Here is a 6,000-nt window from a genome sequence, read left to right as displayed (position 1 = left end):
ATTCTCAAATTATCCTTTCCCCCTCCTTCCCCTGGGGTAACCATAAGTTTGCTTTCTATGTCTGGATCTGTTTCTATCTTGTAAACAAGTTCCTTTGTACTGTTTTTTAGATTCCACGTATGAGCGTTATCGTATGCTATTTCTCTTTGTCTGTCTGAGTGACTTCACTTGGTATGATAATCTCCAAGTGCATTCATGCTGCTGCAAGTGGCAATATTTCATCCCTTTTTGTAGCTGAGTAACATCCAATTGTACATACGGACTTCGCAGGCGGCTCAACGGTAAAGAAACTGCCGGTCAGGCAGGAGTCACAGGGGCCACGGGTTCGATCCCTGGGTCTAGCAGATCCTCTGGAGAAGGAAGTGGCAACCCACTCCAGTATTCTTGCCTGGGAAGTCCCATAGACAGAAGAGCCTGGCGGGCTACAGTCCCTGAGGTCCCAAAAGAGTCGGACATGACTTAGCGACTCAGCAACAACAGCAGCAAGCGGAGGCTCCAGGGAGAAGAAGCGCCCTTTCTCTGTCGCCCTCAGACTTGCTGGGCAGCTGCCCCGAGGTAAGTAGCAAACCGTGGTCCCGACCAGCTTTGACTCCTCTCTTTATCGGTGCTGGACTCTGGTTTTATTAACTCTTGGAGGCCCTAAAACAAGGTTATGCTCCAGCTTGCTCTTCTGCCCTCTGTTTGTAAACACGCCACACCCTGTCTTTGCCTGTCTTGGAAGGCCAGAAGTGTCACCTTGCTCTCAAGGAACTTAGCTCATCTGGCCCCCTGAGTGGCCTCTCTTCCCTTCGGGTCCAGATCATTGTTCCTCGAGAATTTTCCTTCGCCCCAAGGAACAGAGTGGAATGAGGGACCCGAGGCCTCCCAGGTCGGCCCACTGTCTGGTAAGTGAGCTGTCAGACATCGGGATGGAATGGGGCTTGCTTTTTGTTACGAGCAGCTGCGAAGACTGCTGCTCATACCCCAACACCTGTGTGTGTGACGCACACATGGGGACAGACTTTGGCAGAGCACGCAGCCAGCCAGGTACCTTGCTGAGAGTCCTGTAGGCGTCATTCCCTTCGATCTTCCCAAGGATCGTGAGGTGGACTATTATTTGTCCCATTGGATGCAAGTAGCTTTGGCTGTGCAGAGTCGCACAGCTGGTGAGTGCAGAACCCAGACTTGCACCTTCATCTCTCTCACTTTCAACTCTAGGCTTTTAAGTGCTATCCTAAACCACCAGCCCCGAAAGCAGAGCATCCTAAAGCTGGACGGGGCTTCGAGCATGCCAAGTCGCTTCAGTCGTGTCTGACTCTTTGCAACCCTATAGACTGTAGCCCGCTAGGCTCCTCTGTTCATGGGATTCTCCAGGCAAGAATCCTGGAGTGAATTGCCATGCCTTCCTTCAGGGGATCTTCCCGACCTAGGGATTGAACCCGTGTCTCCTGAGGCTTCTGCATTGGCAGACAGATCCTTTACTGCTGAGCCACTGGGGAAGCCTGGATGGGGGCTTCCGGGGAGCTTTAAAAGTATTGTCAATGTCCCTGCCCCTCTGCCTACCCATTAAATCTGTGGCTGGGGCCTGGCCTAGGTATATGATTTTGTAAGTTCTGCAAGTAATTCTGAGGGCAGCCTGGATTTGAGAACCAATAAAATCCAACATGTCTATTTACAAAGGATGAAACTGAGGCCCAGAGCGGGGTTCTCCCAAGTCTGTGCTTCTGTTGAGAAGCAGAAGTGGAGTTAGGACTGGGAACCGTTCAAGTCCATACGGAGACCCTATGTGGCCACAAGCACTGCTGGGAAGCGCTGACTCTAAGCCTTTGGGTGGGCCTGATTCCAGACGAGAAGCCAGACACACCTGTGCCTGCTCCCCCTCCAGCCGCAAGAGTCTCATTTGTCCGTCCGTACTCAGCCCTCAAACGCCAGTCTGAACACTAGGAAACTGAGTTCGTCTCCCAGGTGGCCCTTTCAGGGATGCCGTTTGGAATTTTAAAGTCCCTCCGCTAGGGCAGGGAGCCGATTTCCGGAGGCTGGTTCCCCCTGCCCCCGACTCTGGTCCCTCTCGGCATGCCCAGTGGGTCCTGACCTCAGCTTGGGCTGCATGTTCCCCGCGTCAGGTACAGGCCTCTCTCCTCTCAGCCACGTGGTCAGCTCCACATGGTAGATTTGTGGCCAAAGTGCACAGAGGTTGGACTTAGGTCCTGAGAACCTGGTTCACGGAGGGCAATGACTGGATCCTAGAGGGAGCGGCGGTGGGGGGCGGGGAGGGGGCGTGGTCTGAGCCCACCTGTCTGCCGAGGTGTGGGTGCTCAGTCGCTCAGAGTCAGTTGTGTCTGACTCTTTGTGACCCCATGGACTGTAGCCCCCCAGGTTCCTCTGCCCATGGCAGTTCTCCAGGCAAGAATACTGGAGTGGGTTGCCATGCCCTCCTGCAGGAGATCTTCCTGACTGAGGGGTGGAACTCACATCTCCTATGTGTCCTGCAATGGCAGGTGAATTCTTTACCACTAGCGCCACCCGGGAAAAGCTCGGGAATTTGGGAGGTCAGCAAAAGTGGCAGAGATGCCGAGATATTCCTCCCTCTTCTCGGGGGAGCCAGGAACCAGCCTTTGATCCCACCACACTGCCGGCTGCACTGGGCTGTACCCCTCAGGAGGGAGGGGACATCTGGACCTGGGAGATAGGACCTGACCTGACCCAGAGCCTGGCCTAAGGGGAGGGGATTCCCCTTCCTGCGGTGACGGGGGAGTTGTGTCATCCAGTTCTCACATTCCATCTTGTTTGTTTAATCTTGTCAGCAATCCGTGCTGTTTGTCTGCTCACCTTCTCTGGTTTCCCACCCCTTGTGGGGCGCTCGTGTCCTCACTCAGAGCAGCTTCCTGTTGGCATGAGGGGGAGACCCTGCCCGCATATGCTAGAGGCTCTGAGATGGGGCAGCGGAGCCCAGCGCCTTCTCCACCCGTGCCCACACAGAAGACGTTGTCTGCGTGGGAAAACAGGAAGGCACCTAGTGGTGGGTGCTCTGGATGTTTCTGTAGCATTGTTGTTTCCCCAGGCGTCTCCGGTCCATGTTAGTGCTCCAAAAGCACAATTTTCAGACATCGGGTCCTGATTAGCTTTGGGAAGCATCAAGTTTAGAGTCTGGTGGACTCTGGTCAAGGATTGCCAAGAGCGGAGGCAGGGAGTTCAGGCCATTTTAGGCCCTAAGTAGTGGTGAAGAAGTTGAAGCTCCAATGCTTTGTCCACCTGATGCAAAGAGCCCACTCATTGGAAAAGACCCTGATGCTGGGAAAGATGGAGAAGGAGAAGGGGGCGACAGAGGATGAGATGGTTGGATGACATCACTGACTCGATGGGCATGAGTTTGAGCAAACTCCAGGAGATGGTGAAGGACAGAGAAGCCCGGTGTGCTGCAGTCCATGGGGGTCGCAAAGGGTTGGCCATGACTGAGTGGCTGCATAACAGTGGCGAAGAACATGAGCGCTGAGCAAACTGGTCTGGGTTCCAATGACCACTTATTAGCTGGGACCAAGTTCTTGAAGATGTGCCTCACTGTCCTCATCTTCAGAGAAAGGATGATAGGTGTACACGGCACGGGGACACAGATGGTTGTTCAGGCTGGGAAGGGGAGGTGGGAGGAAGACGGACTCTGTGGAAGAGAGTCACCCGTGATGGCAGCCCAGGGCCCCGTTCTGCCTTCTCCAGGTCCCCGCCCGAGGCTGGGCCCCAGCCTGAGTTCAGGAAGCCCCACCTCCTTGCTCTGGTGTGTGAGGAGTGACCGAGCGTCTGGGTGGCCGAGCAGCTGTGGCTGAGTCACGTGGCCCTTCCTGGAGCCCACCCAGCCCCACAGACGAGGACTCAGCCATGACTCACTGGTCCAGGTGTTGCCCGAGCCGTGAGTCACCCCGCGCCCCTTCCTCTTACACCTGGGATTCGGCATGCACGGCCCGCACCAGCTTCTCTTACCTTCTCAACCTCTTCTCTTCTCTTCTCCCTCCTTCCCGCCTTTCTTTGCTTCATACACCTTTATCTCTCACTCATCAGACCCTGGCTGATCTCCCTGGCTATATGGACGGCTTGAGCCTGGCAGATGGGTAATGCAGATGGCAGCTTCTCAGGCCACTCCTGAGATGTCGTGAGGGTCAACGGACAAGCAGGCAGAGGGGGAGACTTGCCTGCCCTGCCCTGGTGTTGTTTCTGTGACCTGGGGGCGTGTGTGTTAGTCTGTCAGTCACGTCTGACTCTGTGGCCCTGTGGACTGCAGCCCTCCAGGCTCCTCTGTCCATGGGATTTTTCAGGCAAGAACACTGGAGTGGGTTGCCATTTCCTTTGTCAGGGGATCTCCCCAACCCAGGGATCGAACCCTTGTCTCCTGCATTGCAGGTGGATGATTCTTTACTGTCTGAGCCACCAGGTTAATTTTGTTAGCTCCCTCTGCCTTTGGAAGGGGAATAACAGGATTGCCAGATGGACAGACGTGAGGAAGGGAGGAACGGGGAGTCAAGGAGAACCCCTTTCCTGAGCATTGGTTCTAACAAGCCAAGGCTCTGGGGAGCTGAGGGTGGGGGGCTCTGGGGCAGGATGGTGGGTGGCAGGAGAGGAAGGGGACGTGGAGGGGAGGCTGTCGGAGCAGTGCCCAGCGTGCCTTTAGCCCTTGCCAGCTCCTACCCTTGCTTCTGCCTGTGTGTTAGACTTCTTGTCTCTGAACAGACTGAGTTCTGAAGTTCAAGGCCTGTGCCTGGGGCCCTGCGGTCCTGGGGAGTGGGGGGTGGGGGCTAGATCCCCGCTGGGACGTGCTCAACGTCCCTGAGGGGTGAGGCTAACTGGGCCCTCCTTGGGGTTTGCCGAGGCAACGTCCTGCCCTGGGCTGGGAATGCGGAATGGGGTGCAGGGGCCCACACAGAGCAATTGGCTTTCCCCTTTGTGAAGCCAAACCACGCTGGGACCTGCCCTGGCCTGTGAAGTCTGAGACACCTATTTACCTGGGCTCCTGGCCTCGTAAGAGGAGAGGAGGAGGGGGGTTTAAAGGGCTTAGCCTCCTGCCGCCTGTCCGCCCTGCCTGTCTGGGGATCTGGGAGGGCAGCAGCTGCTCCTTCTACTGCGTAAACTATTCCTGAGCTCTTCGTCACATCCTCTTCTTGCAGGACACACAGCTCCATGAGCGGCCAGGCTTCCCGGAAGCCCTGCATTCAGGGAGTTGGCGGGGTGGAAAGAGACCAGGCGGGTGGGCTTAAAGCCCCGGGGGTGTGAGCCGTGCCCTTTCCCTGCGGGGGGCTGCAGGGCTGTGTGCGTGTTCTTCCAGCAGAGGCAGAGCCCAAGAAGGCCAGCAGCTTGTACTGATCCCGGCTTGTTAAGCCAGACTTTCCTGGAATGTTTACATGGGTCAAGATGCTAACGTGTGGGAAAGTTCGTTTTGCAACTGAACGGCTTATTGTCCCTTTGCTACCTAGAGTATCTCTCCTGCCTATCTAAACCTCTTGGGCTATATGAGAATCTGAGGGTTAGAAATGCCCAGTTTACCATTTAATCTACAAAATCCTCTGTTTTGCCCCGAAGCGTTCTCAAACCAGTTTCTTGGACACAACCCTCCTGTTCCTGCTTAGGAGTCACTGACAGGCTGGACTAGCTCGTTTAAAGTCTCCTTTAGTAGAAACTTCGAGGTGACCGTGTCCAAACAATGCCCGTGTAGGCTGTGCCCGGCCAAGATCTGGACTGGGCGACCTTCCAGATCTTTCTAAAAGCCCTCATACCCTCGCCTGGTGGAGGGGAGGCGTGTCCTCTGAGACCAGCCCCTCTCTCTGGGCCTGTGACTGTCATTACAGCCACTCTCAGCCCAAAGCCCCGAGCCAGGAGCCGCCCAGGGTCCCACAAAGGCAGCTGTGTTCTCAGGCCTGGCGGGGGCCCAGGGGAAGTTGGTCCAGCTGTGCCTCAGCCCTCCCTTCCCACTCCTTGTGGTCAGATCTGTTTTCTGGCCCTCCAGGCGGGCATTCTTGCCCAGTAGGAGGGGCTGGGAGA

General features: G+C 56.0%; 1 protein-coding gene across 7 annotated transcripts in view; it reads left to right on the top strand.

Moving 5' to 3' along the window:
• Positions 1-302: 302 nt before the first annotated feature.
• Positions 303-6,000, top strand: part of LAMB3 (laminin subunit beta 3) — a 47,390-nt gene continuing 41,692 nt past the window's right edge. For 3 of the 7 annotated variants that reach the window (XM_043486238.1, XM_043486237.1, XM_043486236.1), the window contains exons 1-2: positions 303-555; positions 3,691-3,880. The gene's annotated coding sequence lies outside the window, so the exon portion shown is untranslated. Of the gene's footprint in view, positions 556-2,433; positions 2,999-3,690; positions 3,881-6,000 lie in introns of those variants that run through there. The other 4 variants (XM_043486232.1, XM_043486231.1, XM_043486234.1 and 1 more) reach the window with 3 other exon arrangements.

The sequence above is a fragment of the Cervus canadensis genome, chromosome 13 (assembly GCF_019320065.1).
Source record: "Cervus canadensis isolate Bull #8, Minnesota chromosome 13, ASM1932006v1, whole genome shotgun sequence".
NCBI classification, from domain to species: domain Eukaryota; kingdom Metazoa; phylum Chordata; class Mammalia; order Artiodactyla; family Cervidae; genus Cervus; species Cervus canadensis.
Note: the sequence above shows the minus strand (reverse complement) of the source record. Positions and strands in the feature narration are given on the sequence as shown.